The sequence below is a fragment of the Anser brachyrhynchus genome (assembly GCF_964034855.1).
Source record: "Anser brachyrhynchus genome assembly, chromosome: 10".
NCBI lineage: Eukaryota > Metazoa > Chordata > Aves > Anseriformes > Anatidae > Anser > Anser brachyrhynchus.
The window spans coordinates 20,497,979-20,524,225 of record NC_137705.1 but is presented as its reverse complement, the minus strand read 5'-3'; the positions used below and the strand labels follow the sequence as shown (position 1 = coordinate 20,524,225).

At 47.0% G+C, this 26,247-nt stretch overlaps 1 protein-coding gene across 7 annotated transcripts in view; it reads right to left on the bottom strand.

The window, feature by feature from the left end:
• FBLN2 (fibulin 2) overlaps window positions 1-25,928 on the bottom strand; it is a 104,874-nt gene extending 78,946 nt beyond the window's left edge. For 2 of the 7 annotated variants that reach the window (XM_080607046.1, XM_080607052.1), the window contains exon 1: window positions 13,865-14,020. The gene's annotated coding sequence lies outside the window, so the exon portion shown is untranslated. Of the gene's footprint in view, window positions 1-4,537; window positions 4,849-13,864; window positions 14,021-15,331; window positions 15,426-15,608; window positions 15,728-24,795; window positions 24,950-25,770 lie in introns of those variants that run through there. The other 5 variants (XM_080607050.1, XM_080607047.1, XM_080607048.1 and 2 more) reach the window with 5 other exon arrangements.
• Window positions 25,929-26,247: the final 319 nt, after the last annotated feature.

Below are 26,247 nucleotides of genomic sequence, written 5' to 3'. Positions count from 1 at the left end.
GAACTGCTCCCCAAACTAGGATATTCTGTACAAAGGAGAATTTTTCAATATGTGGTGCTGAAATTAATTCTTCAGAGTCCAGCCTGGGAATTAATAATTTATCCTACTTTCAGCAGCTTTTCCAGGTAATCCAAGTTTGTAATTATTACATCTTGGTAGCTGGGGAATAATGAGCAGAAGGACAATTAGAGATAAGCTCCTTCAGCAAGGATCCCAGAGCAGCGTGCTGTCACCATCCCCTCCCAGTGGTACCTTATGGATGCAGTGCTTCGGCACATTCAGTCCTTCGGTCAAACTCTGCTTGCCAGAGCGCTGCTGGGGGCAGCTGGGCACAGCTCTTCTCCCCTGGGATGCTCCCTGGGCTCCCCCAGCCCCAGGACACTGATGGAGGCAGTTTGGGCATCGTAGCCCCACGCTTGGCCAGCCTCTGTGTGCACAAAGGTAGGGCACGGCACTGCCTCATGTAAGGGACAAGCACCTCATTCACTTCACATCCTAACAGCACCTGCTCACAGCCAACTATGCTGTCCTGGCGCAGAGCAGTCCCTCAGGTAAATGGAGCAGGATGCTCCTGTGGATGGTGCTTGCCTGCCCTGCTTGTATATTCAGGCTTCCCAAAACAAACACCTTCTTCTCAGCAGAAACTTGAACTCCAAACAAGAAGCCCCCAAACTACCTCCTGTCCTGAGCCATTGACAGTTATATCCAGCTGCAGGTTTACCACAGGGCTCTTCCCCTTCTGCATTCTTCCTAGCACCTCACAAACACAGACCTGTTTTCCTGGAGGGTGCTACTTGACCGCCCTCCCTGGTATAGTTACTGCCACCTCCTTTCTGCCCAAGGGTTTGCGTGCTTGTCCCCGTCGCCTCCAGTTTTCCTCCCTTCTTCTCCTTGCTCCCTTTCCCCTCACCCACAGGGAGGCCCGGAGATTTCGGGGCCCTGTCCTGCAGCGAGCCCTGTCCCTGCTCCTCCCGTCACGCTTGCTACTCGATGCCTTGGTCAGCCCCCCGTATCCTTTCTTGTTTGATTGTTTCCACATCCCTGAACATCCAGCTTTCATGCTACCGACCTCAAGCTGATAAGGCCCAAATCCTTATAAACCCTTTTTCCATTGATAACACCGCAGTTTTCCCTATTCTCAGGCTTGCTTTCTTCCATCAGAGGCTCCTTGTTTCTGGTGTAATGATCCCAACAAAAGTATCTCTTTTTATTCCTTTAAAGCACCACATTTTCCCTCTGCTTTCTCCATCTGCTCCCCACACCCATGGCTCCCCCCAGCCACCAACCCATAAACTTGCATATCAAAGAAAGATTCCCTACTCCAGGCACAGAGAAAGGCAGCTTTGAGCAGAGCTCACAGACATTGAGCCCCACTGAGAACAAGCTCCGAACGGAGCGTGCGTGCCCTGCCCAGCCCACGCAGCGATGTGGGACTGCCTCTGGATCTGCGCCCGTCCCGCTGCCGCGAGCAGGCTCTGGGGAGAGCAGCTAATTACTTGGTAATGGCAGCAAGAGCCGGAGCTGCGAAATGAAGGTGTCTGTTCCAAGAGGGAAAAAATGCACCATCTCTAGAGGATAGAGGAGTTTTAATACCAGGATATTAATGCAATGTTTAATACCAGGATATTAATGCAGAAATTTCTTTCCGTTAACTATTTTAATGCTTTTTTCAATGTCCCTTTACGTAACTGGAACAATAAGAAAGGGCTTCATCTGAACAACAAGCTGGTCTTTTTATTCCCAGCTCTGTCCTCCACCCACTCTTAGTAATTTCACTGGCTTTTGCTGCTGTGTTGGTGGGATGTCACAACAAATGAAACCCCGCACACCTAACACAAAGGTTTTCCCGAAGTCTATGTTGGCGGTTTTACAGAGCACTACAGCAAGATAACCCAGGCGTCACCCTAGTCCTCATGCATTGCTTTGTGACCCAGCATGCTTCGATTTGTGTCCTTCGTGGAATTTCCTAACCTGCTGGGCTGCACATCCTGCTCTGCTTTGGTTCAAGTGCTACCCCTGTTGGCTTTAGTGTTGGCTTTAGCTACTCCTGGGCCCCTGTTAAAGCAGCTGTTACCAGCCCCCTGCACACAGAGCATCCCAAGAAAGCATGTGTGCCCACATAACAGAGGGCCAATGCTCTGGATGGCACTAAGATCCTCAAAGCCAACAGAGGTAAAACTGTGAGCTTAAAGAGGATGGTCAGACCACAGCGGCATTCCTTCCTCGTCAGTCCCTTCTTTAAAATTGATTCCTAGGAGAGACAAAACAAATACACTTCATAGCAAACCAGCTTAAAAAGAAGTAAGACATGAAGCATGGACACATGTCTTCATGGAAAAGGAAATGAGAATGCTTCACATTGCAGATGAAACCAGTATCTGTGTGACAGGGCATCAAAGGCTAACAACAGCAACCATCAATTCCATTCTCCTGAGGGGGGGAAGTGGGTAGAACAAAATAAGATTTCAAAATGCTTACTTTGATTCAATTTGGGGACAGAAAGTTATAAATTCAGAGATTTTTGCAAAACAATATACTCAGAAAGTGATTTACTTGAATCAAAGTCTTAACATAAAGTCAAAATGAAGAATGTTGACTTGATTAAAACAGTTCAGTATTACTTGAAAATGCTGATGAAACCAGTGTGTTCCCACACAACATCCAGACATTTTAAATGCGCAACATCTTTAAATTATGAGGAGTATTTTACTGGGAGATTTTTTTTCCAGATGGTTTCATTTCAATGCTAAACCAGAAAGCTTATTCTAGGTAAGGAGAGGTGACAAGAGGCGCTTTCCTTCAAAGACTTCACATGAACATCACCTTTCCTTGGGAAGGCTGTCCTGGAGATGGCAGAACTGCAGAAGGCGTGCATGTGTGAAAGAGATACTGCAGGATCAAGCGCATTCAATGAAATGTTCAGTGAAGAAAGAGAGGCAGACATTTCTAAGCAAAAACCAATAAACAGAATAAATTCAGCCCACTGCAGAGAACATCCCACTGCATGAGATCCCACTGATGTCCAGCTTTGAAGAAGTATCTGTGATTTAACCAGTTGTAGATCCTTGCAAACAGGCTTCGGTGGAACTATTCTTCTCAATTCCCCAGTAAATTGCCCTTTGCTACGATAGTAGAAACAGAAAGGCTGTTTTGATATCCATCTCCTTTTGAACAGTGCGCAGGGCCAGATGCAAGCCTGATGTGAAAGCAGAAGGTGGCAGACAGCTGCACCGTCCCTCCTGAGCCTCATGCAGGGTGGAGCTGGGGGGTTTGGCCACTTCGTTTATCCACTCACCTACACCCAGGTTTCATGCACGTAGAGAAAGAAGCCTGCCCGTGCACTAGCACAGCTGGCAGCAAACGAGGAATGCAGTAGTGGCACTCGCCACTGGTGCACAAAGCACCAGCACACATAGCTGCCATTCCTCCCGGTCTCCCAGTGCTACCCAGTCCAAACTGGCTCCCAGGGCCCGGGTGCAACCTGAGGGACCAACCACAGCCCTAGTCTGTGATGTTGAATCTCTTCTCTATCACATCAGTAAAAGCATTCCAAAAAGCACAGTGGGAAGCTGAAGCGCATGTGCACAGGCACACTGTACAACAGGGCTAACGCGTTTCGCCTGTCTGTGTATTTTAGCACCTCTCCCCAGCCAGACCTCTCTGGTCTGCTGCAGCTGCCAGCAGCTCTTAAATGGCTGCGGTCATAGCTGAGACTAAGGGAGGAAGAAGGGAGGGGACGGAAGGAAATATCAATTTTAAAACAATCCCTTTTAAATGCAAGAGAAAAATGGAAATTTGTGAGAGACTGTTCTTGTATGAAAAACAGAAAAAAAAAAAAGAAAAAAAAACTAAGCTCAGTAATTCCTGGCTCGGCTGTGCCAGCCAGTGGATTAGCTCTTCCTTTCACACCCTCTCAATCCGGAAACTTGTGATCTCACCAAGCACTGGAAGGGATTGCTGCTGGCTGCTCCTGGCCCATCTCGCTAGCAGAGGTAACTAAAGTGCTATTCACCAGACGGATGAATGAAAAGCGGAGATTTCCTTTGCTGCTCTTATGCAATATGCAGTGCGCAGAGCCAGACCTTTCTGCCTGCTAATTAATGAAACTTGAGATGAGCTGAAGCCAGCCTTCTCGCTCGGGGCACCTGGGTTGGGGGGAAGGAGAAGAGGGGAAGGATAAACCCCAGTGCAAATCCAAATCCAATAAGCTGCCTTTTCTTATCGAAAGTAAAGCACAAGATGCTTAGTCACTTCAGTGTTGTCAACGCTCCAGTTCTTGGCAAAATCAGCCAATTTTCAGAAGTCATAGCTTTTGCAGGCGGTTTCCCTCAGCTTTATTTTCAATAAGAAATCAGTTACTGTAAACCCCCTTTTCATGGAAAAGCTTAAAAATGGACATTTGGGAGCCTGGAGGATCATTACTTAATTCAACAGAGAACTCACGAGTGGGACAAACCAGGAGCAAGCAGCAGAGATCAAAACTCATGCGGCTTCCCAAGAGCAGCTCCGACAAGACCTCCCTTCCCCGCACACGCACCCCAGGCAGAGATGCTCCCGATGCTCTCCAGGACGTTCCTCACATCAAATCCGAACAGGAACCCGGCACGCTGCAGTAATGGCCCATCACCCAAGGCATTTCGGCTGCAGTAGCCAAGCATTAGCAACAGTGACCAGGCAGCTCTGGGACACGTTCCTCCAGAAAGCGCAGCTTTCTAATCCATCTTTGAAGAACTGGAGAGTAAAGGCAGCCTTGTTCCAAGCGCATGGCAGGGCAAAGAAAGCTGTGGAGGGGAGAGTTGTATCTTGTGTGTAGTGTCAGTGCTCCCCCTCGCCCCAGCCCAGCCCAAAATACCAGGGCAGGTATTTGGCTCACTGAGCAGCGAAATTCTGTGTCATTGGGAGGCGCCACTGCAGCGGATCCAAAGTGACTCAGTGGGAGGATGGCAGCTGCAGGGAGCGAGAGAGAAACGACTCACATGGGGGAAAGGAGGGGAACAGGAACACCATCCCGCCCCATGCACGGGGAGGAGCTGGTCCCCGTCCCAGCTCTGACATGCTGATGGCTCAGCAAAGGGGCTGTGCATGGACAGGGACTGGAGCAGCTGGAACAAGCACAAGAGACCTGAGAGTGTCAGACCAAGGAAGATGTGGCTTCCCTCAGGACGATGCAAATGCAGCATCCATGCACAGGAGGCTCAGCACGCACTTGCAGCCAGGCCAGGGTCATGCAGCTCTGCAGCAACAGAAACCTAAGTATTTCTTTTCTGTGAAAATTTTTATATATATATATATACATATATATATATACACACACACATTTTTAACATCACCAAGTTTCAGGTGACTGTATATGCACCTCCAAAACACAATTAACTAATCCAGCTATTTCCACGACAGCCAAAAAAATCTGGGAAAAGATTAAAGCAAAGTCAGCGACAGCCATTCAAAAACATTTCCCAAGGCACAGCCAACAAAAACTTGTCAAAGCTCATAAGTTATGAACCAATTTGCAAAGAGAGAGCTCTTTTGGCAGCGTGCAGGCAAAGCGTGTCCCTGGGTCCCACGGCACCTCAAGCAGCCATACACACGCGGAGACAGCCCCAGGGGAGGCGGCGGCACAGCTCCAGCACGGCCGTGCCCCGGGGGATGACACCGGCACGGTTCAGTGCTCCAGGCTCAGGTGAATGTTGCAAATACTCTGCGCTGATGAGCAAAGGAAATAAATTGTTCTCATTTGCCTTAAGAGTCTCACTCCTCCCTTCCCACTCAGGAGAAACAAATCCCCGCTTCCCATAGTACTCCCCATTATTTAGTACTTTTTGGTGAACACCGTAAGCAACCAAAGCTGAACCTGCTCCTGTGTTTGGTCTCATAATCTTGCTCCTCAAAAAGTATCCTTTCAGGTCCTGGATTACACTTCTCTCTCCCCTGTCTTTCCCTAACTTCCTCCGGGATAATCCAGCCTCTGTCCCTTCCCACTGCCTCCCAGAGCTCACATATCTGCAGGGCTGCTGCTCCCTCTCACCAAGGCACAAAATAGCTGCAGTCTCAAGGACAGCGGCATGCAAGATCTGAGCATCTTGTTTCTAGTCACTCCCCGATCCCCTTTCACCATTTCTTCTCTCTTCAGCGAAGTGCCTATGATGCTGCTTACAACTTTCTTTAAGTAACAGATTCAAGCTTTGCATTTATTTGTTTTCTCAATCCAGTTGTTTTCTTAATCTTCTACTACACACGAGTCCAGCCAGCACTCTGCACCTCACAACCCATTGTTTCCCTAACCCTAAGATACAAAAAAAGTTTCCCCCATCCTAAAATAGAAATTAGGCAAAAGAAAGTCCACTTTTTAACTGACAGCTTAGCAAGTGGCAGTTCCTGCCCTGCCTACTGCCATGTGCCACGTTGGAAATAACTAACAACTGTTTTCATTGAGGGAAGACTGAAGGAACTGCAACACTGTTTTCCGCAGTATATCTGTAAGGCAGAACTGCTCACCAGCCGGGGTGGCAGCTCTTCTACTGCCTGAACTTCAGCCTCAGAACCGAGGACCTTGACTTGAAACTCTCCGGAGTAACTCAGCGGGGTTGCTTCAGTCCACCAATTAATTTCAAATGACGGTCACAACAAAATGTCAATGCAGTAATTTTGTAGTAAATATTTTTTCAGTGAACATGTCTTGGCCTTGACATTGTCATTATTAATAGTGGATCTCTATCTGCCGTGCTGAAAATAACCCTTATTGTGCAGTGAACATTTTATAATCTCTTACTATTTTTGGTTCACAGTTCCTCCACAACATTTATACAGCACTCTGTCAATGTAGCTCTTTAGGTCCATAACACACATAGCTGCTGTCTAAAATCAGGATTTTCCTAGGAGTAGGCTGTGACTTGCGACATTTTCCCCTCGAAATGCACAATGATTTTTCACATTGTAGTGAAATCCCCCAAGAAGGGTCTGAGATCAAACTCCTTTCCTTTATGACTCAACAGGATCCAAATCTGTCCCTCAAGAGAGCAAATATGCTCTCAGTAACCAACTGTAGCAACAAACCAACTCTTTTCATGAGCTATGCTCTGCTCCACAGCTGAGAAAATACATCTTCTGCTCCCCCAGCTGCAGAGCGCACCTAGCTGAGACTTGCGTGCCAGTAGGTGAACTTCAGCACACCCTGTCCTGCCTGTGCTCCAGCTTTCAACTAACACTTAGAGGCAGCACACGAGGCCATCGCTGCCTTTGTTCCATACACAGAGGGCATTATCCTGCCCTATTCCTCTGGATAAAGGCTGGGGAGGGGAGGGGGAACAGGGAACATATGAAATGCTAGCTCAAATTTACCCATCGCAAGCACGCTGTAGCTTGTGATCCTTTTCAGGTTTTGGAAGCATTACTCCCGTGAGTATCCTGTGAGTTTGCTGTGCTCTAATGTGAGCAGAGAGTCTTTCTGTCAGAAAGAAGGGACAAGAATCAGCATCACAAGAAGAAACACCTGCCCTGACCATCACTTCTATCTTGAAGGCTTGTCAGGAGTTAGCCTGCTATGAACCAAGATCTTCAATGCAGGACAGGGTGCACAGGGCCTCTGCTCCCAGACACCAGTCTGTGCCCGGACCAGCACACAAGGACCATAGATACAGGATGAAATGGAGACGTAAAAGACAAAAGGGTGGACACATCTCCCAACAGAAACTGATACCAGTATCGCTAAACAGTCATCTTTTTCCTGCCTCTGCTCAGCCCCATTTTGTGATTTTCCAGTCCTGTGGGTTTCTACAAGCCATGAAGGAGGACACAGAGTTTAGCAATCAACCCCAAAGACAGGCTGGATTAAGGATTTAGCCTTATAACTTTCCACTAAAAACTGTTCAGCTACTGAACCTGGTAGAGCATGTGCCCAGACATCTTTTGGTAGGAAGATGAACTTGGGTTTATTTTGGCACTCACATACATGCCCTCTCTCCACCCATGCCACGAGACACTGGACAGCAGACAGAGCACATCTGTACCGAGTGGACTGGATGCACCACGAGGCACACTGCCAACCAGAAAGTAATAAAGTCCAGAAAAAGAAACGACGATCAATCCTACAGGAAGAGATTCCTCTCATGTGGTGACAAAAGAAATCCCAAATAAGAGTCATTATATATACCAATTAAATTCTTTAGCTAGAGCAAAAAAATTATTTTAATGGAGAAAAAACTAGGACATTTGGTTAAAATGTTCTCACAGAAATGTTAATTACCACAGGCATTAAGCAAACGGAAACCAAAGCCTACCATTTGTTGAGCACTTTGAAAAGTTTTAATGCAAAAAATGTGCTTGAAAGAAACCTTCAATTTTTCCTCATGAATGAAGGCAAATCCCTGTAAATGAAGCCTACATCTATCATGCTGCTAATCAGTCAGCAGCCACAGATGTAATCCATCAATCAAAACCGTTCCTGTGCAAACTTTCCATAAAAGATAATGGAATTAATTTGGTTTGCTGGATACTGAAACGTGAAAAGATGCCTGCTCTGTTATTTCATCTTGGAGCCCCCCGTTCAGAGACAACAATAATGCCAGATGTAACTAATAGAAGTTACCCTCACAATACCTCCCATCTTCCACCATGTTTATTCTTCTCTGATCCTCCAAGACTGAAGAGTTGTGTAAAAGAAGCTGGGAGTTGCTGCACGACTCCTGCTTTTGGGCAGCAACCTGTCCTGAAATCCCCTGCCTTTCCTGCAGGGAAAGCTTTGCTCCTCCGGGGCCGGGGAGCCCTTGAGGCAACGTGACAAGCAACCCATGTCACAGGCACCCAGAACACATGCACAGCTGCCTGAGAGCTTTCATCATACCTGCTGTAGCACTCAGCTATAGGAACGGAACTTGATGCTGACCAGGAACATATCTTACAGACAGACCTGCCAGAGAGCATCTGGATGGATGCTACCTTGAGCCCTACTTACCCTCCAAGAGATGCTGAGGCCAGTAATAAATACTACCTCATTTACTGAAGACTAAAACCTAGAGAAGCATTCTGGGTGAGGTAGCCTCATTAGAACTCATTTATAACCAACCCAAAACAGATTAAAAGCTATTTAGGGTTCATGATAAAATGAAAGCACTGACTGGTACTCTGAAACTCATGAAAGCAAAGTATCTAGTATTATTTCATGCTCAACATACACACATACATATAAACATATAAAGGCATGTATTTCTTGTACTCCCGTGGCACACGAGGATAATTTCCTGAAGCTAAGAGCACTGTTTTGGGGTCTATTTTTGGTAGTCTGTACAGAATCTCACACTGCCACATTCAGTGATGACAAACAGTTTGCTCTGCATCTAAACACATTTACTCAACTTCTGCTCTCAGATGCACGTATGCAGTTCTTCTTGTGGTCATAATGATTTGTGGTTCTGTACAATATTTACCCTACAAACCAGAATGATATTAGAAGAGCAAGTCTTGTTTACTTTGTAAGTTATACATTACATTTTCTATTACCAGAGGAAGCTAGTATGGTTTGCTGTGTAAGTATGCAACCCATACTCCAGAATATTTCAAGTTATTGATGATCAACAAATACAAGTAAGCCCACGATAACTTGCAAATAAAGGCAGAACATAAAAACTAAAAATTTCAGCAATCCAGAAATGCTGATACTACAAAGTTTGGGTTTGTTCTAGTAGGAAACATGCTATGTTTTTTTAAGATATTTAGCAAAAATGAAATTTTATTTTAACTGTTGCCCAGAAGAAAACAAGTCTCATCACTTTGATGGAACAAACATCCTTTGAAGGAACAAACCAGACTTTCTCCAGCATTTATGAGAAAAAGTCAGATCCTTTCAAGTATACGAAAATGTAACCTATCTCCATCTTCTTGTATAGGATTCTGGGGAAATGATATAAACATTGATGTAAACTTTGCTTTTCATGCCAGGCTACATCCAGGTATTTCTCCTATGCTGAGACAGAATCCAGAGCAATCTACTGCTTAGCGCTCTACTTTTGCATTAAGTTATGTGCGTACAGCTACTCCCACTAATATAAAATTCAGTCTGAATAATTTTCTGTATGTTACCTTGTAGAGGTGCATATCATTTAAGTAACAAGAATACTTCTTTCCCTTTGACAACATATTTTTTTGGTGTTGTTGTTGCTGTTCTTGGTACATTAAAATTTATATATGTAGTCTGGTCAGTGTTTCTCCTGTAAGGGAAGGAAGCTATTTTATTTTCCAGCTAAAGAAAATCTACAGCTCTAAGATGATTTATGCACGGGGAAATAAACCATTAACACAAAGGATGAAGAATGAGCTGATAATCACTCCCTTCTCCACAGTCCAGCACAAGACTGGCAAGAAAAATTAAGATGACAAAGTCACTAATATGCAAAAGATAAAATAAAGTCTTCTAAAAATCACAAGACATTTGGCTAAAAAGAAAAAAAAAAAAACAGTAAACACAAGTGATTAGGACTATAACATATTCTTCGCAGTGAGAGCAGAGGTATTCCAGCTGTCCAGCCTTCCCTCAGACTCCTCTGCTAGTGCTGCCACAAACACAGCCTCCGACCCTGCAGTAACAAGCAGCCATCCAGCAGAAAAAGGCACCTGCAGAGAGCCTTCCTGTGGCACGACCTCACCCCTCCCCAGGATGATTTTAAACACTCTGGCACAACCATCTGACTGATTTGGGAGGTTGGGAGAGGGAGGATTTTCATCCGATACCCAATCATTATAAGGGTACTACAACTTTTGCAGAATCATTTCTAAATGGAAGCTGCTGATACAGTGATCTTAGCTACTCAAAGTGCAAAGAGCAAGAACAGAGGGGTCCATGAATCTAAATTGTCTAAAGAACAAGGCTTTAGTTTAAATTCAGTTTTCTAGAAGTTACCTCAACTGATGAAGCTTCTTCTACAGTCAGTAAAGAGGTGGGTAAAACTTTGGAGGGCAATTAGTATTACTAATAGTCCATTTTAAGATGTAAGGATTGCCCCCTAGAAGTGTGCTTGTCTTTATGCACCTTATGAGGACCTTAGACAATTAATTACCTTATTTTCAGGTAGATAAAGCTGAAGAGCCTGTGATTTTTCAATCTGCAAAGGAAAACTTTACAAGGAACACGACCAAAGTTTATAGAATTGAGAGAGAGACATAAAGGGAAGGTGAAATTCGTTCACCAGACCTGGCCCACCGAACTGCATAGGCCAGTGAGAAAAAAGCAATCATTCCCCAAAATGCTAGCCGCCAGAATCTCACTAGAGCTCTGAAAAATGATGGAGGTTCATCATCCTAACAGATCCTGTCATTTAGAAGAACGGAGAATGAAATTGGTGCAACTTCTGGCAATTCTCGCAATCCACTGTTTGACCTGTATGACTCTTTTAGGGGAGGTGCAAGATGTGGATCATGATGGAGATGTTCTACTCAGTTCTGTAAGTTTAGCTATATTACACACTGATATGATAACGACTGTCAGGATTCAAGTGTTCATCACTTCCACACTATTCTCAGAGGGCCAAAGCTCTATAAATCAGGTAAGGCAGAACTGCATTGCATGGAGACAAGATGAAGACATTGCCAATCTGATTATAAATGTAACATGTTCTTTTTATGAAGAGACTGCTGTCAGTATATATTGACCATATTATATACTCACCACTGCCTTCCAAATCCTCAGAAATATGATTTTCCCTTTGGGATATTTAAGTAAAGTAAAAGTTCACCTTTAAAACAATGTTAAGCAATAGCTTTCCATGTTACCTTCCAACGCATACTACCACTTCAGCCTACAGACGCTGTTTTTCCTTCAGCAGAGGATTTCAAGTTGTTTGACTATACCTTGCTTATTTTACACAAACGCTCTTCCTTTCTTACAGATGGATACGATCCGTTGAAGACCTGGAACATTTTATCCCATAGCAAAACTCATTCACAGTACCATCTGTTCTTCCTGCAGGGGCACAGTAACGCCAGAAACTGTTTAACATTCCATAAATTAAGACCATATAATGGATAGCTCATTGTTAAATGGAAGCAAGGAATAATTTGGAACCTGATGACAGATATTTTGCTGGGAATTTGCCTTATAAATAGTATCCAATGTATTATTTTTGGTTTGCTTCCTTAAAAACGTCACATACAACATTAAGCAGCAAAGGCATGTCACAACCAGGACCATCCTAATGCTTGACTTTATCCCCACTTCCATCAGGGTCAGCCGGATCCTTTCTAATGACTTCAGAGGGGTTGCATTGGTCCAATGGGTTAGAACAGATGCACTGAAAAAACAGATTCTGTTCTCATTTACCCTGGTTTGCGTTTGTTGCATCTGTATGATAAATTATCTAAGAGAACAGAATTCAATCTTTAGGTTTAAGAGCCATTAAAATATCAATGTAACATCTATAAAATATGACATATGTTGCACTTACACACACACACACACCGTTTCACTTATTGGTAAGAAACCCTAGCCAGAAATGAACTGTTACTTGTTATTCCTTTCTACTTCAAAATACTAAGACATGCAGAAGTTTAATCAATAAAAGGGTTGGACATAAAATCCTACTATGACTATGTATCATTTAACATGAAAACAGCCTTATTTTGCCATCCATACAGAGAAACCGCAATTAAATAGAAGCCTATAACAAAAAAATAGAGCCCGCAAAAGAAATCAATACTTCTTAATTGGAAAAAAATGGCACTGCAAAATCCTCCGCCCAAGAGAGGGGCTGAGTGGCACCGTGCCCAGTGCTCCGGGCTGCCTGGGGACAAGCAGTCCTCCCTAACATGCAACCCTCGTCACACGCGCCGGGAGCTGCGTGTGAGCTGTGCTTCCCCGTCCCAGTGCACAAGCTGCACTTCTTAAATCAGAAAAGTGCTATATGGCAGCGTGCCTCAGGACTTGTTGGGGAAACAGAGAAACCAACGACCTTACACGCTCAAAGCATTAAGAATTAGCGTCTAAAGCTCGAGCTATGTCTGTGGAGTCGTTACTTAAGACTACGTAAGTAAGCTTATACAATTACTACCATCTCTTTGTGAAGCTCTCACATTGCTACAATAAAATTCGCAGAAGCAGCGCACTTCCAGCCCAAGCATTACAGTTCCCAGAGACAATGCAGATACGTTTCCATCCCATCAGGTCCTTGGCGGTGGGGGAAGGGCAGGAGTGGTGGGGAGGGGGAAATGCAACCTGAGAAGTGGTAAGTGTGTCAAAATCCAAATTACTTGGAGATATTTTGCAGCACAATCATCCTTTATGCTTGTGCAGCTCGGCTCATATGGCTCACATTCAGCCTGTCACACCGAATCATTGCTACTTCTTGACTTGCATTAACAAAAACAAACCTAACTTTTGCTTCAGTATGTGAGGTAAAATGCTCTCCGAATCCACAATCAAAAGGCCAGAAGCAGCACTAAAAATAATTGCTTTTGTAAGAAGCTCACTTCTGACGAGAAGTGAAAAAAAACTCCGTGAAGTTCTGCCTAACAGCACTAGCACACATGTGTTGCTTATGGAGCATTTCGCAGAAAATCGTACTGCAAAAAGCTTTGTCCATACGCAGAGCAGACACGGCTTTAGCAGTCTTACCTAACAAAGCAAACCCGCCTCTATCTACTTAAGTCTTTAAATTGAATTAAACCAAAGATATTTAGCAAAAGTTTCAGAGTATCACGGAGAGTTAGAAAGTAAATCTGGAAAACAGAGTACAAAATCAAAGAGTAAACACAGCCAGATAAAATCTTTGCAACTAGCAGAAAATAAGGCACAAAGCAAAGCCAGCACTCGAACAAAGTTATTTTACGCTTCTCCCAACAAATTGCAACAAACGTCCAGTTAGGAAAGATTTCTGCTGACCTGTGGATGTGCAGCACTGTAGATGCAGTGAGTTTTCCTATCACCTTTTGTTCCCAGCCATGTCAGCTGTGCTCTGCTCCAAGTGCTGCTCACACTCCCAAATCCCCTTTTCCAGCTCTATCTTAGGAACTGCCCAGATTTTGTAGTGTAATCTGAGCAGGGAAGTACCATGTGCCTATGATATGGTTAATTCACTTTTTACCCCCCGCGACGCCTAAGGAAGCTGCCTCGCATTTCAAAGCTCTGCCTGCGACCGCCTGACCCAGGTATGGCCGGGGCAGCACCGGGGCTGCCTCCTCTGTGCGGACGGGGCCGTTAAAGAGCTCGTTCCCAAATTGCAGATCCCGGGACAGGGGCTGCACCCAGCCACTGACGACCATGGTTCCCCTTCCTGGGGTGCTTGGTGCACAGCGGGGCACAGTGCCCCACATTGAAGGGAGCCAGTCCCATTGCCCAGGGCCACCACCACTGAGCTGGGGGCACCGCTGTCCCCAGGACCAATACGAGGCCCTTCACAGAGACAGCTCTGGCAAGGCCCAGTGAGCCCCACTGAAGCTCAGGCATCTGGTCCAGGACCTCTGGCAATGAAGACGTTAAATGGGGCATGCTGCAAGACTCCCAACCACTCCTCTCCGGTGCTGCCATCAGCTAAGTGAGAAACCCTCTCAGCTTCTTCTGTTAACAAAAGAAAGCTCTCCACACACAATAACAAAACTTCTTTCTGTTAATTATTCTGTTAAGATTCTTCTATTTTCATCGGTCTACTTTTGTTTTGTATTTGCAGTCGCCATCACAGAATCACAGTGGCTGAGGTTGGAAGGGACCTCTGGGGACCACCCAGTCCAATACACACCGATAAGAACCCTGTCCAGCCTTCTCTTCTCCAGGCTAACCAGGCCCAGCTCTCTCAGCCTCTCCTCATAAGAGATGCTCCTGTCCCCTCATCATCTTCATAGCCTTCCGCTGGACTCGCTCCAGGAGCTCCATGTCTATCTTGTAGAGAGGAGCCCAGAACGGGGCACAGGGCTCCATGCTTAATGATGAGAAGTCTGCACTGCAGAGGGGAAGGAAATGCCTCTTCTTCCCAAATTCTGCACTGGGAAGAGTTAAACCAGGTGCGAAGCTGCCAAACACACATAGAGCAGCGTGGTGCAGAGAAGACAGAGCAGTCTTTGAGCCCTGTCACTCCCGCTCATCCAGTCCCAGCCACAGCATCAGGTCCTAAGTACAGCACACCAAAACCCGGGTGATTTACAACCAGTACCGACCTGGCGTAACTTTCTCCTCAATTTTTAGACCTTGGAAAGGGCAAAGCCCAAGCAGCCAATGGTTGTGTTATTTCCCAACTTTCTTGAACGCAACCTCCGTGTAATCCCAATGTCAATACTGTCAGTGTTTCAAACGCTCCTAAATCAAATTACACAGGAAGGCTGAAGGGGCATCCAGCCCCACTTGGCAAGGACTCACCAAAGAAATGGGTGATTTCTATTCACGGTCTTGGCCAAGCCTGGGCAGAGGGAGGAAACAGCTAGAGCTGCTTTCATACGGCTGAGAAGGAGCCCTTAGGAGAGATTAAAGTGGAGCAACAGTCAGGGATCTTGGAAAAGGAAGGATCTAAGACACAAAGATGGCTGATAACAGGAAAGTTCTGGGGGAGCTTTAACTCTTGTCCAGAAGAATGCAAAGCAATTTCATGTAAGGAACCTGCTTTTTATAGGCTTGGCTTTGTAACACTTGCAAATACCTTGTGTGGGATTTTAATGATCCCGTGATGCTTCTGAAGTTTTCCTTTCTTCAAACTCTAGGCCATTGGATAAGCAAGTTTATTCTAAACCAAAGGTGCCAGTTCCATCTTCCCTGTTGAATAATTAACTAAAATCAGTTATGTTTGAAATCGGAATGCGTGTAAGGTAAAACAAGAAATAACATACCGTATAGGACTACTTCAGATAAAACTATAGTCTTCGATGATGCATTCAAGATCTCAATCAGCTTGGAAATTTGATCTTGATCAGTTACAATGGATATTGCTTACAAAAAAAAAGTAAGAAAAAGGAAGTGATCTCAAAGGTTAGGAATGACGCCAACAGACATCTCTTTTGCTGGCTGGCTGCGCGTGCACTCACAGCGCGTCCCTCTGCTGAGCACTGGCACCATCTCCGTTGTGTCACAGGCAGTGCTCCATGGTCCTCACCCCATTAACACGTGGATCCACGCCCCCCAGGTGGTGACCCCTCCGATTCCCACGGACCTCAAGCCCTCTGGGTCAGTGACAGGCAGCGAGGGCTGCACAGCCGGGGCAGGTCACAGCTCGCTGCAGGAAGCCAGCCCTTCACTGCTTAATTTCAGTAGCCTGCAGAACAGGCTATAATTTGCTGAAATGATGATTAATCAGATCTTATTTTTGTCTAAGTCAGTTAATGAACAGCCAATTAAGTATCTCAGTAATTCTGAAATAACAAAAGGATACTGCCTGAGCGATAACTAATAGCTACTTAACAGCACAGGCCAGCGTCATGGTAAAATCAAGTCTGGCTGAAAGGGCAGAAGGTGCGATTAGGAGGCCCCTTCACCCACATGTCACCAAGCCACCATTTTTCTCCTGCCTCAGAGAGCTCCTTAGAGCTACAAAACCCTGTTCTGAGCACTGTGAACGCACCGAGCATGCCAGGCATGGGGGCAGCCCCCGCAGCCCTGCCACTGTTGGCACCCAGGGCTTTGCTCTTTTTCGCTGCGCTCCAGGCTGCAGACACCCCCACCCCAGCTGCAGCTCTGCAGAGGGCTCCAGCCGCTGCCTCCAGCCCGTCCCTGTGCCCATTGCTGCTCCTCAGGCCTGCAAGTGGCAAGGAGGAGCTGGGAGCGCTTGCAGTTCTGCATGGCCAGGGGACAGCGTGTCCCCAGGCAGCCACCGCCCGCAGGCTCCGTGGGACGGTGACTGTCTTGCGCTTCAGTTCGTATCTTCTCCAGACTCCAAACAAATCCATAAAAGCTTAATTCTGATCATATAAATCAGGATAAGATTAAGCTATATAAACACAACTTAATGCCATACCAAAGAAGCAAGGAATGACGGTTTTTAAAGAATCCATCTTTTATTTCTTTTTTTTTTTTCTTTACTTTTTAAAGCATTTCTTCAGTGGGAATTGTGCTGGAGCAAAGAATGCAAAACCATAGAAGCTTCCAAGAGGGAGGTCATGTGAAATTACTGTATTTCAGGATTTTTCCAAATCACTAACATTTTGATTCTGAATGCATTTGTAAGAATCTGCCAACGAACAATCTTTCATTGTCAAATCAGGCAATTTTTTTGCATCTTTTCTAACTGTCCTTCCTTGTTTCAGGTATTTAAAAAAAAAGAAAAAAGAAAAAAAGATGTGGAGAACTGATGCCATTTCTGTAGAAACTTCAGCGATCCACAATGACACTGCAGATTTTTTCAAACAAAAAAACAACCCCCGAAAAAGAACAAAGGACATCCTTTGTTTCAGACAAAGAATTTCAGGAGAAACCACAAAATGTTCAAGCAAAACATTAAACATTTGATTTTCCACCCATTTTGCCAGCAGTCCAAGTTTTCCCATAGTTCTAATATCAGTGTCAATAAGGAGGGGAGGGGAAGCAGGTCAGATGGACTGCAGTCAGGCTGCAACTCCAAATCTGTGCTAGTGGAAGGATAAAAACAGGATGTGATCTGCAGAGAGCATTTCTCTCCTTTAACTTAGTTTTTCTTTTCGTGAGGAAACAAGACCTACTTAACTTGCCCATCAGGAAAAATGCCATTGAAAAACAGCTCGAAGAAGTTACTGGCCTTGTTGCACAGTTATGGGCTCTGCTGCTGCCCAAACGCTTGCCTGCGAACACCTAACCCTGCGCCCCGTCCCAGTGACTGATACAAATGCCGTGGGCTTTGTGCTCGCAGAGCTAGAGCCCAAACATAAGGATGTCACTGATGGCAGATGTTATTGAGTCTCTTTAAATGAGTTTTAGAAAAGCAGGCTTAAAAAGAAATGGAAACATTTCATTTTAAACCCAGCGGAGACTGCTTTATTTAAAACACACACATGCTTGCCTGACACACACTTCGCTGCCTATTAAAATCCTTTTTCCAGTGCAGAGACGTACCTCACTCACGGCAGCACCTGGAGCCTAGCTGCACATCGGGTATCTCAGTGCCCAGCCCTGCATGGTCACGTAACAAAAAGGCATTTCTGGCCTCAGAGACAGACAGCCAAGGACTACAGCAACGTAACCAAGAATTATAATTAAATGTGACACTGTCTAGTTTAGAGGCACGCTTCAGCTTCAGGATAATCATCATGAAGTGCTCATTTATTTTTTCCACTGTTAACAGGATAGATGTTAGTAAAGGAAAGTATATACCAGTGAGTGTCCTTTTTGCTTACTAGCATCTTAGTTCATTTTGTTTAAATTTAAGAACAAAAGTGAAGCACTCAAGTTAACCTGTTTGCCCAGACTGAAGAGATGTTACTGCACGATCATGGTCTTTTACACATCCTAAATATTCAGACACTTGCAACACCCCGGGGTAGAGTGTACTATGTCAACACTTTGAAAAGAATGCAAAAGTTTTAATAAAAAAAAAAAAAAAGAGAGAGAGAGATTGCTTATTCACACTCTTGCTGTTAACGTCTGCATTTTACCAAGGCCCACGAATGATTTCAAACACTTTCCACAGGGCATACCCTTCTGGCCCAAAGCAAGCAGCCATGCCAGAAACCAAACAGCACGTCAGGGAGCAGGCTGCAGCTTTGGTTTGCTCTGAAGGCAAGCTGTGATGTTTCAGGGCACGCAGCAGTTCCTCTTAGCGAGTGGATCCATTTACGCTATTTACTAATTCAGGGCTGAGAGGTAATCCCCCAAATCAATCTGCTCTCTGCAGTATCAGGTTATATCTTTTCCAAGTGGCCGTCCAAGGTTTATACACTAATCATACCCAGTCTTTCAAGATAATTGGATGTTATATTATATTAATTATTTGATGGAGCTCCACACTTGAGGCAGATTAGTTTAGAATTGGAAAAACATGACCAAACGTAAATGTTCTGGCAATAAAAATTGAGTAAGGGGGTTAAAAAAAAAAACAAAAAAAAAACACTCAATGGGCCTGGAAGAACCCCTGGCAAGCCTCAGCAGCTCAGCAAGAAAGATCTCCTCCTCTGATGAATGGTTTCAGCAAGCCACTAGGAAACCCATGGTGCCTCTCCTGCCTCCCAGCTGTGCTGCAGAGCAGACCCCCGCCAGCAGCCTTGCGCCCTGCAGCAGTCCCTCCTGTCCTCCCTAACTCACCTCAAGAAGGAAGAAGACAAGCCCCAAAGCCAGCAGGATTGTCTTCAATAGTCTAATCAGTGGCTTGAGATAATCCACTTGATTTTGCCCAAAGCAATTTAGGAAGTGCTCAGAGTATGCAGCCAGCAGATAGGAGGGCTGCGACCTCCTGCCGGGAAGCAGTGACAGCCATGGGAGGCCACAACCACTGCCAGGGGCGATCTGGCGGCAGTCAGAGGGGACAGGTAACTGCCCATGCCTGACCTCAGCCTCGGGGCTTTCGAAAGGTGCAAACAAGGCCCCAGAGCTCAGCCCGTCCAGAGCTGCTAGCATCGTCCCTGTCAACTCCATTAAAAGCCAGCAGTATGTTCTCCAAATCAGTATCAAAAGTAAAATAAAATTGGTCTTTGGTATCAAAATTAAAATCTGGCAGCCTGTTCTCATGCAAAATCCATCATGGGTGATACATTTGTGGAGGACAGCTGGAACAAATCCATGACATTTAATGACATGGTAAAAGCAAACCTTGAGCAAACAACTTTAAATCATTTGAAATACTACTGCGAACGGACGGAACGTTACAGTGCTCACATGTTACAATAATTAATCATTTCTAAACAGTTGTTTTTAATTCCTTAAGAAAACACATCGTTTGCAGAAGTTGTGTGTGGGTTGGTTTTTTTTTTTTTTCAGACGTATATTTAAAGTAGCATTCTCCCATGAAAAGGTTTCAGGCTATGCAACACTGCAGAGTTTTAAAGGTATTCTGTCTCCTTAATATATAGAGTATTTATGACACCAACAAAACAATACTTTTCCAGCTCCCATCTCTTTTTTTTTTTTGGTAAGTAATCTAGCCTCCAACGTCCAGTGCATAGTAAGGAAAAGCAAAAGTCCTACAAGTTGTTTCTATAAAACACTTAGGATGGGATTGTCACAGAAACATGGACAGCAAATTGCATTTTAATTTTAAAGGGAATTCAAATCTCATAGGCATCGTCAAAATCTCTTTCTATGCATGCATATCCAGTATCATCTTAAACGGTTCACAAACCCTCAGGTAACTAAGCAGGCCTGTCCTTCCATGGGTAAAATAGCAAGTTAAACTTCAATCTGCACCACAGTGACACCCTTAAGGAGTCCAGCTGGTCCCAGTCCTGGTGGCTGCTGCGGGGCACCAGTGACCTGTGAAATTTCCCAGAAGGAACTGGTAACGGGACCCGAACCAGGAGCAGGGGGGATAGGTGTCAAGCTGAAATGATTAAGGACAGCACAAACGCGAGGGTATGGGGCACATCTTAAACCGATCCTGTCTGACAAACGTGTTTAAATTGATGCTGGACAAAGGGCTCGGCTCTCGCTTAGGAAGCGCCCAGGGGATGCCCAGACAGCCTCTCCTGGAGAGGCTGCAGCAGGAGCTGGCCGAGGACCAGCAGCTGGCTGGTAGTCCCCCGCCGCACGTCTGGCAGGAGGGACAGAGCGAACATTCACTGCCGTACTGCAGACTCAGCTAATTTAAGTCAAAACAAAGGTGGTTTGAGCTAACCTGGCTGGCTTTGCAGTGAGGTAGATTAAGAACACCCACAAGACCCCTTCTGCAGCTCTGTTGGGGATATAGCCTTTTCTGGCTACAGTTTCTATTTCCAAGAAGTCATGTATCCGGGCCCCAGGAATTGCTTTCTCTCCCTCCCTCCATCAGCAGTCTAAACAAAACCAGGTTAGGACCCTTCTTTGACTAGACATGTACAGGTGTAAGGGGTTAGCAGTCACTAAAACGTTTTGCTGATACAGGAAGAAACGAGCTCCTCATCTCCAAGGTTTGTTCACCGAACAGTGTCAAGTAAAAAACAGAACTGAACCAAAGTTTAATTCTGAGGAACAAAGAAATTCCCACCAAAACTGGCAGGACAGAAGCCTCTGGAACAAGGAGCAACAACTTTTAAAGCTTCACTTTGCTGAGGATCGTGGCTTACCCTCCTTCGTGACTTGCCCTCGGCAGCATCCCTCGAGTGCAGGCCGCCTGCAGCCCGGCCACCCGGCACCAGTTTGGCCAGCCCGGCTGTCCCTGCCTGCCTTCATTCACAAAAAGGAGACCGTGCTGATGAAAGCCCCAGGATCTAGCGCACCCAGCAATAAATGCCGGCAGCATCTCCCAGACAAGCATGTATTTCCACAGCCGCCCTTGGGCTGGGGGTCACATCTGGACAACGAAGTCCGGGTGAGCTGCGTGCTCGGATCAGCGATGGTGCTTTAACTTCTCTCCGAGTTTGGATTCGGTCCACAGAGTTCATTAGCAAGCAAGTCAGACAGGAATGTATGACTCTCTTAAAGCAGACCGGGAGATGTAATTAGCACAATTTAATTTTCATGAGGTCTGTATTAGGTTTGTAACATGCCAGAATGAAAAGGTAACACAAAGGGTCTGATCTTGCTCTAATCATGTTCAGAAGAAGGAGTGGATCCAGGCCATAAATAAGCTGCAATTTCTTCATATCTAAGTGGGATATAGGTTTGTTTCAACGGTTTGATTTCTTAAGAGAAGACCACAGTAATGTAACCAGGAGAAAACAAACCAGTCTTTGGAAAGCCCCTTTCAGAAGACTCTTTCTTTTAGCTCCCGAACTACATGAACATAGAATCGAAAAGGACCTCCTGGGATATTAAACCCAAGCCCCTGTTATTAAAGGCAACATGTCACATCCAGCAAAAAGAAAGGTTAATATTATGCCAATGAGCTGGCAGGAAATCCAAATTTCTAATGCAAGTGAATAAGGGGAAAAGCTACACAAAAGTGAATGCATGGGACCATATCACTATATCAGAGCCTTATCCTAAACACAGGGGCTGTCGGTGCCTCTAAGGAGATAAGAGGCAGAGTCATTAAGGGTCAAGGTTCTTTGTGCCACTTGGGACCTGGATACAGAACAGTAACACATCAATGGAGCCCAGCCCCGGGGCAGAGGAGGAAGGGGAGCCCCAGCAGGCACGGCACTGCCATCTCCCGGGGCAGCTTACGGGCCCCTGCAACAAGAGCTGCCTCCAGAACAAACACAGCACTGCCCGGGGCTGATGGCTGCTGACTCAGGAAGGAGGCAAGCAGCCCCAAGGCACTGATGGGGCAGCTAGCAGCACTCTGGTTTCTTCAGGGTTCGATGCTGGAAAGCGTGAAGGCAGCTGTAGGAAAGCACATACCTGTTCAAGTCTTTCACCAACCACACAAATCTCTGGATATTTTAAGGGACACTTCTGGTTTTGCCAGGAGCAGATAAACGCCAGTTCTTACCCACAGAACAGGTGAAGAAACTCCAAGGCATGAGAAAATTCCCAAAGAGCAGTTTTAAAGAGACCAACATGGTAAATATTTGTCACCTCCCAGAATAAAGGAAAGAAGGCAGCTGTGAAAAGAAAGCTTGGTTTGGTTCACAAGGGATGTAAAACAAGGGCTTGGGCAGTTCTGGCCACACGGCAATGCCCCAGTGGGGCCCTTCTCTGGTTGGGGAACTGTCCAGCAAAACTAAATTTGCTCTTCCATGCTGCACATCTGAGCGGGACAGAGGATCCATCCCACTGCCCACCATCACCCTTGGAAGGTTACCTAACCACTCGGTGCACAAATCCAAGTAAAGGGAACTTCTTCCAGCTGCATGTAGATCAGGTGTATTTAGAAGTCTATAATGCCACACAATGACCTGATGCAACTGAAAACTTTTTAAAGTGGACAGAGAGGTCGATGGACAGAAGTAAGGAAAAGAGTGAAGGATCTTTACAATCATGGAAGCTGATTTGAATTAAAAGAACAAAGAAAAAAAAATCCTACTATTTAAATAAACTGCAAAGCAAGCATTTACCTACTCCTTGTCCCAGCATAGCCTGCAAAGCAGCTTACTGCAGCGGGCCCACAGACAAGGAATCACAGAGGTGGTACCAGGACTGAAAGCCTCAGCTGCTTTGCCACTGGTTTCTTGTCTTCGCTGGAGAAGGTAAAAGGTTAGAACTAGACGGTCTTTAAGGTCCCCCAACCCAAGCCATTCTGTGATTCCAGCCACTGCACTGAATTCAACAAATCCTGCTCTGAGCCTTTGTCATGAGACAAAACACGTGAAACGGTTACAATAATATGGCTGTTGAAAGATAAAGCAGCACTGGAAAAGGTTTGCCAACACACTAATGCCAATTAAGGGTGTGATTTTTGGATGACATTTTTATGCCAACACCAGCCCTATTAATGCTGGTTTAGCTGTGTCTTCAAAGCGATTTCACAGGTCCAGCTGATATGCCTTGGGAAACTAAGCAGTTAAAAAACCCTTTTTTGGCCTCTATAGGCCCCATTCTGCCACTCGGGGAAAAATCTTTCATTTTAAAAAGTTTCACCCACTCCACTAATAAAGGTATTTTCTAACTACAGAGCTGCATCTTTCTCAGATAACTTTGTACCTATTAACCATATACCACAGTTGTTGTTGTCGTTAAAACACAGCCTAACCAAGCCACCAGTAAAGCTGTCTCTAACCGGTACACGGGCTGTGCCCACAGCCTGCACTGCCAGCAGAAGGGCCAGGATGCCCAAAACAAAGACTTCCATGCGGAAGAGCAGTGAAGGGGAGGATGTGGCTGCAGGTGGTGCATTAGACAGCCAGAGGGCCAGACACGCTCCCAAGCACCACCTCTCCGCTCACCACCTCTGGGCGCAAAAGAACGGCGAGGCTTGGCACTGCTACAGCTCAGCAACCACAGCTCCTTTTCCTTTGGTACCACGGGCCCCGAGAGAAATCCAGCGCTGCCGTGGCACCCGTAAGCCCCCGGGGCTTTGTGGCAGGTGGCACAGACCGTGTGCCCAACCCGGCCACCTCCGGGCTCGCTCCCCACGGGTGCCTGGGCTCCGGCGACCGACGGGCTTGGAGCGCCGAGGGAAAGCGATGTGGCGAGGGGAGGTTCGGGGGCACAGAACAGGCTGGGGCTCGCCCAAGCCCTGACCATGCCAATTCTGCTGCCAGGGGCTGCATTGCTGCGCCCACCTCCCAGCCTGAACATCCCCACCACAGACCCTGCCCCGCTCTCCCGAGGGGGCAGCCAGTGCGGGTTCATGCCCAGCAACGCTCGCTCCAGGAACCCAAGCACACCAGCAAAAGCAGGCAGCAAGCACTTTCCTTAGCTTTCCCATCCATCTTCTCCCCTTCCTTTCAAACTTCCCGTTGGTTTTCGTTAAGCTCACATGAGGCGAGCGAGCCTGCACGACTTGGAGAAGGCTCTTACGGAACAGTTCTGCCAGATTTCCCCCACCTCCAAGTGACATTTGATTTGCAAACACTCCCACCGAACCGCAGGCTGCTCTCGCCTCCACCCAGGGAGTTGTTTTCCATAAAGCAACAGCTCCGAAACATCTACAGCAACTTTTTTCTTCTTTTTCCTTGACAATTTGCCACTTTCAGAACAACAACAACAACAAAGAGAGGCAGAGAGAAGAGAAACGGGGGAAGGAAATATTTGCCTATTTCTCCCGGTAGCCAGGAAACGGCTTCGGGGCGCGTCCCCTGCTCCGAGGGGCTGGGGGGCTCCCCTCCGCGCGGCACCGCCGGGCGCCCCGCGAGCCGTCGCCGCGCTGCTCTGTCGCGACAGGGACTCCGCGCCCGGGGCTCCGCACTTACCGCACGGCTCCGCTCCGCTCGGGAAGGGGCGAGGGGACCCCGGGAGGCAGAGGGAGGGGCCGGAAAGCTGCGGCGGGGCTGCCCGGGGGGGCCGCCGAGCACCGGCACCGGGCCGGGGCCAGGCGCAGCCCGGGCGGGAGGCGGGCAGCGCCGCGGGGCTGTGTGCGGCGCTCACCTGCAGGGGCAGGCTCTGCGCCCAGCTTACTGGTTTGCCACTGACACGGTGAGGAAAAAGTGGGCGAATAGCCCCCGCTGGTAACCGAGCCCCCCCGGTTTGCCCCGGTTCAGCCCGCTCGGTCCATCCAAAGGGGCTTCGACGCCGGGCCGAGCGGGGTTTGTGATTTCCTCGTTGTCCCGCTGCTGCTCGCCGGGATCGAAGCTGCCCCACGCTTACCTGGCGGCAGCCTGCCCCGGGAGCATCGGGGGCTGCAATCCTACCCTTTACATCGGGAGGGCCCAGCTGTCATATCTGTGTGACCGTACGGACTGCTTATAGACACCCATCCCGGTGTAAATCAGACACAAGTTCCCCACAGCACTGTGTCATCAGGAAAGCATCCCTCAGAGGGCTGTAAGAATAACCCCAGGTGCCTTCCCCCTCGTCAGGCTCACGGGCACAGCAGGCTGTCTCCCACACCCGGGCACCCATCCCACCCTGACGGGGACACTGGGCCCAGCTGCCCCCGGGGTGGCACAAGCCATGCCCAGGCACAGGCAGCGGGGACAGCCACCCAGCGCAGAGGGCTGAGCATCCACCGCCTGGCTGCTGGCTTTGCCTTTCCCAGGGACCAGGAGACAGAGCAGCAGCTACTGCGTGGTCAGAGCTGGTGGCTCCCAGCAGCGCCTGGTCACCTCCGCCCATCGCTGCCAGGGCAGGGGAGAGGTCCCTCTGCACCCTCCTCCTGCCCGCTCCTCTCCTCCTCCCAGCAGACGCCGCCCAGCCCGCAGTCCGTGAGAGGAAAAGCGCAGCATTACCTAGCACTCGGAGAAACGCTGCGCTGCCTCTGGCCCTCAGCAGCTCCCATTCAAGGCAAGTTTGAAATCTGCACAGGCAAAATGTGTGCACAATTACGGAAAAGTAGCAGTGTAAGAATTTCCATTTCTGAATAATGTGGTATCCTGCCTCTGACACGGCCAAAGCTTGGGAAAGTGGGACTGTCTTATTGTGCAATGTGGCAACGCGCGTGGGGACGGGGGCGCTGCCAGCCGCTGCTGGACACCCTCAAGCAATTGCAACTATACAAAATTATTGTGTAACTTTAGCCAAAGAGGAAAAAATGCTATTTACTTTGTGAGGAAACAATCAACCCTCCAAAAATGATCTTACACAGTCCTGAATTTCATCTGAAGGAGAAAGGAAAGCACAGAAAGAATAGGGGAATAACAGGCCGGGGGACTTGGATCTCTCTCCACCTCAGCAAAGATGCAATGTGAGCACTGCTGCTCTGACGG